Raw genomic sequence first — 12242 nt, 5'->3', positions numbered from 1 at the left:
GAGGACCCATGAAAACCAGTTTGCCAAATGAAAGTAGGTACTTTGTGTTGTTTATTGATGACTGTACAAGGTTTTGTTGGGCGTACTTCATGAAGAACAAGTCTGAATGGCTGAAATCTTTTTCAAGTTTAAGTTCATGGTTGACAATCAATTAAAATGACAAGGTCAAATAATGGGGTAGAATACACTCTAGAAAAGCTTCAAAGATTCTGTGAAGAGGCTAGTGTTTATCATCAATTAAACAATTTGTATACTCCACAACATAATGGAGTAAGTGAAAGAAAAAATAGAATAGTGATGAATATGGCTCACCGCATGATTTTTGAAAGCAAGGTAGCAAATGAATTGTGAACAGCAGTAGTAAACATTGTTGTTTACTTGCAAAATAGATTGTCAACCAAAGTTGTTGAAGGGAAAACTCCATTCGAATTCTAGTATGATTTTAAACCCTCTATCTCACACTTAAGGGTGTTTGGTTGCACTTGTTTTGTTCATGTTCTAGGGTCAAAAAGAAACAAACTAGAAAAAAGATCGCAACAAGGAATTTTTTTGGATATTCCCGTATTAAAAAAGGTTATAGAATTTATAACCCTTTCTCCAAGAAGGTGAATATAAGTAAAGATGTGAAATTTAATAAAGCGAGAAACTGAAAGTAGAATACAACAGAGGAGGAGATGTATGAACAAGGGTGACAGGAAATTAACCAACAACACATTGGAGATCAAACTAAACATGATGCATTTGATGACCATCCAGTATGAGGGACCAGGTTGATCATCGATGTCTATCAAAGGTGTAACCTAGGGAAGCTGGAACTAATTACCTTCGAAGAAGCTGCTCAAGAAGCTAAATGGCGAAGTTCCATGAAATATGAAATCACTATGATCAACAAAAATGAAACATGGGAGTGGAAACACAAAAATTTACACACTTTTTCATACCCTTTTTAACTAAATTCATGCGAATTCGGATAAATTCTTGTCGAAAAATAATTAATTATTATAAATAATTAAATTGTACTTAAATTATGAACATGTTGAATTTTAATTAATTTTATAATTAATTTTGATTAATTTTGGTTATTTTTGACAGAACTGCACAAAGGGCGAAAAATTGCTTGGCAGACACTATTAGAAGCACAAAATCGAGAAGCAATTAGATGTACCAAGGCAAATTAATTTCCAACCTAAGACGGTCCAAAATTATATGTATTTATTCATAATATAATTAATTTTAATTTATATCCAATTTAATTTGGGTTAATAAATTATTATTAATTAACTATGAAAAAATGGTTTGATTTAACCGAACCGAGTAAACCGAACCGTCCAAGAAAAGGACAGCCCAAAACCGTCCAACTGCTGACCCAATTTAGCTCATTAGCTGATTATTGAAGCTGCAAAGAAGCCCTTGAAGACTTGTTCAAATTGCAAATCAACCCTTCCACAATTGGTGGCTTTGTAGATTTGCCCCTAAGCCATATTTAGCAAAGTTGAAGCCATCAACTTTGCCACATAGGTGGCCGGGCAAGGGGTGACTCTTTGGCTGCTATTTTTAGCAAATTTTAGCTGCCACATTCAGCTATAAAAAACCCCCATGGCTGATCATTCAAAGCATCCTCATTCATTCACATCTCTTCTCTCCTCTCTCACTTTCTCCTCTTATTTTCCCATTCAAAGTCCCTTGCTCTCTTGCCGATTTCTCCTCTTGGAAAGGGGCCATTCATCAGCCATTTTGGAGCAACATTGAAGTGCTCATAGCAGCCTTGATCGGCTAGTACAATAGAGAACGAAGACGGGGCAAACTAGTCAAGCCATGGAGAAACACCAGATTTGATTCTTGTTCCCTATCTCTTTAATTTTTGTTGTTGTTAAGATAAACATATCTATGAATATTTATGTTTTTGGAATGGTTAATTTAATCATATTAGCTTGAATTTAATTTGTGTTGGTTTGATTGTATTTCATCTGCTTAAATTATTAAAATTGTGTTTATGCTATTATGGGCCTCGATAAGATGCTTGATTAAGTAAAACCATGACTAAGTTATTCTTGCATTACAATTGTTAGGAAACTAATGAATTAATTATTTAAACGAATTGAAATTGTAATTACTGGACATAGTACTTAATCAATGCACGTCTATTCTTCTAAGGTAGACGAAGGTTAAATTAGCAATATATTTGGCGATACACTTGCCATGCATAACTTGTAAGATTATTGTGATTAAACTGTTTCAAGGTAAGGATACCTTGTTACCTCACATAGTCTTTTATGTTCTTATTAGATTTAATTAATCGTTTGAATTGACATAGGAATATGCAAGAGATTAGTTCAATTTAATGAATATGTATGTGCAATAACATGTTTTCAAATCTGTTTAATCGTTTGAATTGACATAGGGATATGTTAAAAGATGAATGGATTTGTGTAGGTGAGTATGTTCATAAGTTAGTAAATTACCGAGTTGCCATAAATTTATTCGTAACAACATAAACATGAGTTTAATAATTCTAAGTTAAAGGAATGTAATTAATCCAAGAAAATTATGTCATCTTGATTAAATCAAATTTTGAAATCGTGCATTAGAACTTTTATTTTTATTTATGTTAAAATCTATTTTTTCATAATCACCCTTTCAAAAAAAATATTTTTTTCACCGAAGTGTTTTAAATTGCTTTCATAAATAATTCTTTTCACAGTCCCTGTGGGTATGATAACTCGACATTTACTTGTCATTTTATTACTTGTTGTGATTGTGTACACTTGCACATTTTTGTCGTTCCAAATTTTTGGTGCCGTTGTCGGGGACTGTTTTAAAAAGTCATTATTTGTGAATTTGTTAGTTTTGCATTTTGGTTTAATTTTCTATTTAATTTTTAACTTAGTTAATTTTTCTATGATTATTTAAGGTGTTTATGAGTATTGGCCGAATTATCAATTTACTCCCTGTAGACCCTAAGATTGAACGAACTTTTCGACAGCGAAGAAGACAAGTAAGTCAGAGAAGGACTGAAGAAATGAACTTCGAAAATCTGATCCATGGAAATGGAGAAAAACCTGCTCAAAATCCTATCCTTATTGCTGATGATAGGGATGACGACAGTATGTCGTGCCAGTGTTTCATGATCTTAATCTGGGTATTAGGAGACCCGAAATTGAGGCATAACAGTTTGAGCTGAAACCAGTCATGTTCCAGATGCTTCAGACAGTGAACCAATTCGGTGGAATGCCTATCGAAGATCCTCACCTACACTTAAGACTATTTATGGAGGTGAGTGATTCTTTCAAATTAGCCGGAGTACCCAAAGATTCATTACGATTGAAGTTGTTCCCGTATTCGCTAAAGGACAGAGCTCAAGCCTAGTTGAAGTTATTGCCACCAAACTCAATTTCCACATGGCAAGAGTTAGTAGAAAGATTCCATATGAAGTATTTCCCGCCTAGCAAGAATGCTAAGCTGAGGAACGAGATCACTGTTTTCCAACAAATGGATGATGATTCCTTATATGAGGCATGAGAAAAGTACAAAGAATTATTACGGAAGTGCCCTTATCATGAAATTCCATATTGCACCAACTTGAAACATTTTATAATGGTCTCAATGCTCACACGAGAATGGTAGTGGACGCTTCTGCTAACAGTGCTCTCCTTTCTAAGTCTTATAATGAGGCTTATGAAATCATTGAGAGGATTGCCTGCAGCAATTATCAATGGCCAACCAATCGAGCAGCGTCAAGAAGACGAGTTACTGGAATACATGAAGTAGATGCTCTTACTTCATTCGCATCTCAGGTATCATCAGTATCCTCAATGTTAAAATATCTTACTACTAATGGGTCTAATAGTCTTGCAGCACAGCCACCAAATCAATTTGAAAGTATAGCCTGTGTTTATTATGGGGAAGGACATTTGTTCGAAGAATGTCCATCGAACCCATAATTCGTATATTACATAAGTACCCAGAACCAAAATCGAGGAAGGCAAGGACTGTAATCCAATTTTTATAACCCGTCGTGGCGAAATCTCCCCAATTTCTCTTGGAGTAATTAAGGGGCTGGAACCAGTAACACTTACGCTCAACCTAGACCAACCCAACCTCCTAGTTTCCCCCCAAAATTTCAGAAACCAGATCAAGCTGAATCATCCAATAGCTTAGAGAATTTATTGAAGACATACATGGCAAAAAATGATGCCACTCTAAGAAATTTAGAGAATCAAGTGGGCCAGCTTGTTACTGAACTTAGGAACCGACCATAAGGTGCTTTACCTAATGATACGGAGAATCTGAGGAATCCGGAGAAGAGGCATTGCAAAGTATTGACATTGAAGAGTGGAAAGATAGTAAAGCCCAACACCATCGAAGTTGAAAATGAGCAAGCTGACGCTCCTGATTCAAAGGAAGTTCAACCGAGTGTTGAAATTCCAATTTCACAAGAACCAGAATTTGCAAAACCCGATAAGGTAATTTTAGAACCAGCTAATTCTGATCAACTAATAACTCCGCTAGATGCAGAATTGCCACAGAAGATGAATCAACCAGTTTCAGTAAAGAAACCACCACCACCACCCTACCCTCAAAGACTTCAGAAGTAGAAGTAAGAAATTCATTTCAAGAAGTTCCTAGACGTACTCAAGCAACTTCATATCAACATCCCGTTGGTTGAAGCACTTGAGAAAATGTCAAACTACGTCAAATTCATGAAGGATGTCTTATCCAAAAAACGAAGACTTGGAGAATTTGAGACGGTAGCTTTGACGAAGGAATACAGTGCATAACTTCAAGACAAATTACCCCCAAAGTTGAAGGATCCTGGATGTTTTACCATACCTTACAACATTGGAGCAACATATTGTGGTAAGCCATTATGTGACTTAGGTGCGAGTATTAACTTGATGCCTATGTCAATATTAGAAAGTTGGGGATAGGTGAAGTTAGGCCTACTATGGTTACACTTTAATTAGCGGATCGATCCTTAGAACATCTAGAAGGAAAAATCGAGGATGTATTGGTACGTGTAGATAAATTTATCTTCCCTGCTGATTTTGTTATTCTAGACTTTGAAGCAAACAAAGAAGTTATATTAGGAAGACTGTTCTTAGCAACCGAAAGGATCCTTATTGATGTGCAGAAAGGCGAGCTTACTATGCATGTTCAGGATGATCAGGTAACATTTAATGTTTTTAAGTCTATGCGATTTCTTGACACAATTGATGATTGTTCTGCAGTATCTTATTTAGATGATTTAATAGTGGAGAAAAAGCTCAACTATGTTGAGGATCCGTTAAAACAAATTTTGTCATTAGATCCTCTGAATGATGAAGAGGAGGAGGAATACTTAGTGTTGTTAGAAGCTAATCGAAAGGAATTTAATCAGCAATCTCGTTTGGAATCTTTGGAATTATAGAAAAGGGATTATGCCCAACCAAAAGCATCAATCGAGGAGTCACCTAAATTAGAAATGAAAGTACTTCCCTTACATTTGAAATATGTTTATTTAGGTAACACTTCTACTTTGCCTATGATTGTTTCAGCAAAATTAACTACTGAGCAAGAAGAGAAACTCATCCTGCCGTTGAAACAATTCAAGAAGGCCATCGAATGGACCATAACTGATATTCACGAAATTATTCCATTTGTATGCATGCACAAGATTATCCTAGAAGATGGAAAAAAAGATAAAATTGATGGACAATGAAGACTGAACCCCATCATGAAGGATGTAGTCAAGAAAGAAATCATCAAGTGGTTAGATGCAGGTATAATCTACCCCATCTCAGATAGTTCATGGGTGAGTCCTATCTAGTGCATGCCAAAGAAAGAAAGTATCAGGTCATTGAAAATGAGAATAACAAGTTGATACCGATTAGAACGGTTACTGGATGGAGAATTTACATCGATTACTAGAAGCTGAACAAGGCTACTAGGAAAAATCACTTTCCTTTGTCGTTTTTGGACCAGATGCTGAATAGACTCACAGGGCGAGACTATAACTATTTTCTCGATGAATAATTGGGGTATAATCAGATTACAGTAGCACCAGAAGATCAGGACAAGACAACATTCACCTGCATGTACGGTACATTTGCATTTAGGCGCATGCCATTTGGTTTATGTAATGCACCTGCTACATTTCAAAGATGTATGATGTCTATTTTTACTGACATGGTTGAGAAGTATTTGGAAGTTTTTATGGATGATTTTTCAGTATTCGGAGATGCATATGATGATTGCCTAGCCAATCTAGCCAAGGTACTAAGGCGATGCGAAGAAACAAACCTAGTACTCAACTGGGAAAAGTGCTATTTCATGGTACGAGAAGGTATTGTTTTAAGGCATTGGATAATAAGACATGGAATAGAGTTTGATAGAGAAAAGGTAGATGTTATTGAGAAACTCCCACCTCGACCATCTGTAAAGGGTGATAGGAGCTTTTTGGGCCACGCAGGTTTCTGTCGAAGATTGATCAAGGATTTCTCCTAAATTGCTAAACTCTTATGCAAATTATTGGAGAAGGACACGAAGTTAAAATTTGATGAGGAATGCTTAAAGGCTTTCAAATATTTGAAGAGTCTATTAGTTTTGGCACCCATAATCATCACACCAGACTGGGATTTTCCATTTGATTTGATGTATGACCTAAGTGACTTCGCGATAGGAGCTGTGATAAACTGTAATTTATACATATTTTTAACCCATGCTTGGCATATTTATGAATGATTTTTTCTTGGTTTTAGTGAATCCGATGCTCCTAATCCTTTAATTTCATATTTTATACTCAGGAGAGCATAGGATAGCAAAAGGAGCGAGAAACGGGCCAAAAACAGATAAATTGGGCTTAAAACAGTGTTTCACACGGCCCTAGCACTTCCACACGGGTAAACCACACGCCCGTGTGAGGCACGCGGGTAGACCACACGCCCATGTGTCATGGCCGTGTCGACTAAGAACCAAATCAGTATTGCACATGGCCTGAGCACCTTCACACGGGCGTGGCACACGGCCGTGTCCCTATCGAGCCCAAGCCTAGTTCTATTCGAAAAAGGGAACTTTTGAGGGTTTGGAAGCATTCTAAAGCCTATATAAACACCATAGAAGAGGATTGGGGGGACACATAGAGTTGGAGGTAGAAAATACTCGAGAATAGCTATCGGAATCACCTCGGAGCCAGGATCTACATCAAGACTGAAGATTTCCATCCAATTTCCAAGAAGTTCTTTGGGTTTCTTTATGTTTTGTTGTTTTCAAACTTTAAGATGTTTTCTATTAATATTATGAACTAGAACCCCTAAATACCTAAGGGAGATGAAACCTAAGACGAATCTTATTACTCTTTGATTTATATGATAAATACTTGTTCTTATTCTTAATTGTGAGTTTTAATTCTTGCTTTAATATTCCAGGTTATTAATTCAGGTTTTTGATGTGCTTATTCAGTGGAGGAAAAGTCCCTGTTTAAGAGTAGATCATTCATAATTAAGCGGAGTTACATGCAATCCTAGAGATAGGACGACATAAATCTGCCGGATTAGAGTCAAATCTAATAAGGGAACCCATAGATCGAGTTAATGCGACAATAGGGGTTTTAGAGTCAGTTTTTTTAGTCTCGAAAGGGATAATAACATAAATCAGGGATTTCTACAGAATAAGTCAAGTGAATAAATTGTCTAAGTCAAAGGTAATAAGTGAAGTCTACGTGGATTTTTTCTTAGGTATTGTCTTCTCCATTGGTTTTTTCTAAAGTATTTTCCAACTTTCATCTCTATCGTAATCTTAGTTAAATTAGAAAATTAGTTTAGTTTAAAAATATCCTTTAATTTTTAGGCTAGATAATAAAAAGATAGTAATTACTAATACTTTTAGTCCTCGTTGATACGATATTTCCGGTCTCACCATAGCTATACTACTGTTCAATAGGTGCGCTTGCCTTAAGCCAAATTTTTAGTTAGTTTCACGACAATCAAGTTTTTGGCGTCGTTGCCGAGGACTAAGATATTAGAAGCACTTAATTTTTATTAATTTAGCCATTTTATATTTTTTATTGCAATTTAATTTTATTTTTGCTTAAATTACTAAATTTTCTTTTATTTACTTCTGGCAGGTTTTTATAGTTTATGACTAGAAGAAACCTGTCAGAACCTCTACTTTTTGAAAGTGGGATTGAAGGCACAACTCACAGAAACCAATGAGAGATAAGGCAAAGCCTACGATACATAGAGGAAGGGCAAGAGGACGATATTCAACCCACAACCAAGGAGATGGCTGATAATCATAATAATCTGCTACCTCATGTGGCTGTTACGAACCCAGTAAATTAGGATCCTGCTCCTCGTACTATGTATGATTATGCTAAACCTACTTTAATAGGAACTGAATCGAGTATAGTTAGTCCAGCTATTGCTGCAAATAATTTTGATCTAACACCTAACACGATTCAAATGATACAATAGTTTGTTCAGTTTGATGGTTTGCAGGACGAGGATCCAAACACTAATTTAGCAAATTTTCTGGAATTTTGCGACACTTTTAAGATCAATGGCATTTCTGATGATTCCATTCGCCTCCGGTTGTTTCCATTCTCATTGACAAACAAAGCTAAACAGTGGTTGAACTCATTACCACGAGGGTCAATCACAACTTGGGAACAAATGACCGAAAAATTTTTACTAAAATATTTTTCGCCGGCTAAAACGGCTAAATTAAGGAATGATATCTCTTATTTTGTGCAGCTGGATTTAGAAACTCTTTATGATGCATGGGAGAGGTAGAAGGGCTTATTGATAAGGTGCCCTCACCATAGGTTACCTCTATGGCTGCAAGTTCAGACGTTTTACAACGGTGTGAACCCCTCTACAAAGCAACTTATCGACACAGCCGCCGGTGGAACGTTAAACAACAAAACACCTGAAGAGGCTTATGAATTTATTGAAGAAATTTCACTAAAAAACTATGAGTGGCAAGTCATGAGAATGAAGCCGACAAAAGCTGCTGATGTTTTCAACCTCGACACGGTTACTATGCTATCTAACCAGGTAGAACCTTTAAATAAAAAGATTGACAGTTTGTATGGTTCTACTCAAGTACACCCAGTGATGAGGTGTGATTCAAATGGAGTAGGAGTACACCACACAGATTATCCAACCTTCAACCCGAGCACCAAGGAGGAACAAGTTCAATATATGGGTAATAATAGTTCTAGACCTCAAAATAACCCATGCAGTAACATTTATAATGCATGTTACAGGAACCATCCCAATTTCTCGTGGGGTGGGCAAGGAAATCAATGGCCACAACATCCCCCAGGTTTTCGACAACCACCTTACCAGCAGGAAAAGAAGCCGAACCTTGAGGAGATGCTAACGAAATCCATCTCGGTGTCACAAACTCGTTTCCAGAATACCAAGACAGCCCTTAAAAATTAGTAAGCATCGATTCAAGGGCTCAAAACTCAAATAAGACAACTTGCTAAGTTAATTTCCGAGCGACCACAAGGTAGCTTACCAGGTAATACTGACACTAACCCAAGGTAGCAACTTAATGCGATTACTATTCGAGATGAAGAAGGGTTAGTTGAAATTGAACTAGAACCGAAGTAAGGACTTGTGGTAAGTAAAGGTAAGGACGAGGTGAACCACAGTGAGCAAAAACCGATAAGTAGAGAATATAAACCTCGTATGCCATACCCCACCACGACAAGGAAGGACTACTCGGATGAACAATTTAGTAAATTCCTTAAATTATTAAAGAAATTACATATTAACTTACCGTTTATTGAAGTTCTTTCGTAGATGCCAAATGCAGTTAAATTTTTAAAGGAGCTTTTAGCAAATAAGCAGAAGTTGGATGAGGCGTCGCATGTGGAGTTGAACGCAGTTTGCTCAGCCATACTACAGAATAAGCTACCCAACAAATTGAAAGATCCAGTGAGTTTTACGATCCCTTGTTTAATTTGTAGTCTAAATGTTAACAATGCTTTGGCTAATTTAGGGGCAAGTATTAATGTCATGCCCTATAAAATGTTTAAACAACTAGGTCTTGGGAAACCCAAAAAAATTAGGATAAGCATTCAATTAGCAGATAAAACAATCAGATTTCCTAGGGGTATTATTGAAGACGTACTTGTTAAAATCGATAAATTTATATTCCCAATTGATTTTTTTGTTCTAGACATGGCAAAGGACAATGACGTGCCTTTAATTTTAGGAAGATCCTTCTTAGCAACTGCTAGAACTATCATTGATGTTGGCACAGGTGAATCGATACTTCATGTAGGTGATGACACGATTAAACTTCAAGCTCATGATTCTGCTAAACTATCTAGTAATTGAGACGATAGTTTAAGTTCTATTAACCTGAATAATGTTGAAACTAAACCTCCTTTGCAGGACTCCCCTAGGAAGAATGTGGTGGAGCTCCAGTCTAATCTATGCAACAAAAACAGAGTGACTTATGAAGAATGAAGGCTTCAGATCGATGAACTAGATGAATGGCGAACACATGTCAAGGAGAAACCACACGATGAATCAAAGCGGCACCTCGATAAGCATAGGAATGAAACAGGGAAATTTAAGGCTGGGATAAAGTATTTTTAGATGAAAAGGACCCCCGAATTGCTACCTAAGAGCTTAATACAAACGGAGCGACTCCCTTCACGGTACTGAATGTTTTCCCATACGGTATAGTCGAGGTAAATCATTCTCAATTTGGCACTTTCAAGGTGAATATTACTCGACTTAAACTTGATGAGGATAATAGAATTGATAGCAGAAGTGAGGAGTTTCAACTCCTCAATCCACCGTAATCATGCGAATGAGAGGTAAGTCGAGCTTAGACTCTAAATAAGTGCTTCTCGGGAGGCAACCCGAGCACTAACACCACTAACTAGTTTATTTTAGCTATTTTTAGTGTTTTTGTGCAGGTACAGTGGCCCACACGACCTGGAAACATGGGCATGTCCTTGGCCGTATGGAAACAAGGCTAAAAATTCCCTACGTATCGAGCCACACGGCCATAAATTCAATCCACACAGTCGTGTGACACGGTCTAGACACACGGACGTGTCCAAGGCTGTGTGAAAATTGGAGCTAAGTTTTCAATTTTTAAATAAGTCAGGGAGCCACATGGGCTAGGCACATGGCCGTATGTTTGGACAAACCGGCGTGTGGGGTACCACACAGGTGTGGGAGAAGAGAACAACACCGCACACGGCCGTGTGAACCACACTGGACCGCCACACGAGCGTGTCCTCAGGCCGTGTGATGATTACTGATCGCGTGATTTGTAACAAGTAATAAATATTTATAATGAAGATCAAACCTAGACTAATTATTATCACGACGAAAAGACAAGCGCACCTATCAAACAATAGTATAGTAATGGCAAGACCAGGATATTGTACCTAAAGGAACCAAAAGTACCAGTAATAACTATCTTTTTATTATCTAGCCTAGGAATAAAAGGATTTGTTTTTTAAACTAATTATCTAAACCAATTAACTAGTTTAATTAAAGCGAAGAGAAAAATTTGAAAAACACTTGAAGAGAAGCAATTGATAAAGATGACACCCAAGGAGGAATCCACCTATCAGACTCTGAACTGGACGATTTATTCACTTGACATGATCCGTGAGACTCCCTAACCTATGTTATTATCCCTTTTGAGACTAATAATGTCTAACCCTCAGTTGAAATAATTGAAATTTCTTTCTTAATTAAAACCCCTAGGGAAGCAGTAAATCACTCTATGGACTCCCATATTAGGTTTCACCCTAATCCGGTAAAATCTCGTAACCCTATTTTTAGGCGTTCGATCAACTCCACTTAATTATGCCAAATCTACTCTTAGGCAGGGTCTATTCCTCCTCTGCATAAGCACATCAAATCATGAATTAATACCTGGAATATTAACTCAAGTATTAAGAACACATAATTAAGAACAAATCAAGTATTTATCATACAGTTCAGATAATAATAACAAGATTCATCATAGGTTTTATCCCCCTTAGGAATCTAAGGGGTTTAGTTCATAATAAAATAAGAGTACATCTCAAAAGTATAAAAATAACAAAACATGAAGAAAACTCTAAAACCCCTGAAGGAATTCTGAGAGAGATCTTCAGTCTTGGAGTAGCTCCGGCTTTTGGGATGGATCGTCTGGTTTCCTTCAAGTAATTCCTAGCGTGTGGTTCTATATTCCAGAAAAGTTTTGGAAGAGGCCTCCTCTCTGGGTCATACTTAGGGTGT

At 36.9% G+C, this 12242-nt stretch overlaps 2 non-coding genes across 2 annotated transcripts; both read right to left on the bottom strand.

Moving 5' to 3' along the window:
• Positions 1-3456: 3456 nt before the first annotated feature.
• LOC121208888 (small nucleolar RNA R71) lies at positions 3457-3563 on the bottom strand. The gene has a single exon (XR_005904011.1). It is a non-coding gene; the product is annotated as a small nucleolar RNA R71 (small nucleolar RNA).
• Positions 3564-8696: 5133 nt separating this feature from the next.
• On the bottom strand, positions 8697-8803 carry LOC121208819 (small nucleolar RNA R71). Its single transcript, XR_005903943.1, has one exon. It is a non-coding gene; the product is annotated as a small nucleolar RNA R71 (small nucleolar RNA).
• Positions 8804-12242: the final 3439 nt, after the last annotated feature.

The sequence above is a fragment of the Gossypium hirsutum genome, chromosome A10 (assembly GCF_007990345.1).
Source record: "Gossypium hirsutum isolate 1008001.06 chromosome A10, Gossypium_hirsutum_v2.1, whole genome shotgun sequence".
Classification (NCBI taxonomy): Eukaryota; Viridiplantae; Streptophyta; class Magnoliopsida; order Malvales; family Malvaceae; genus Gossypium; species Gossypium hirsutum.
The sequence above is the reverse complement of the archived record's forward strand: the minus strand, read 5'-3'. Positions and strand labels throughout refer to the sequence as shown.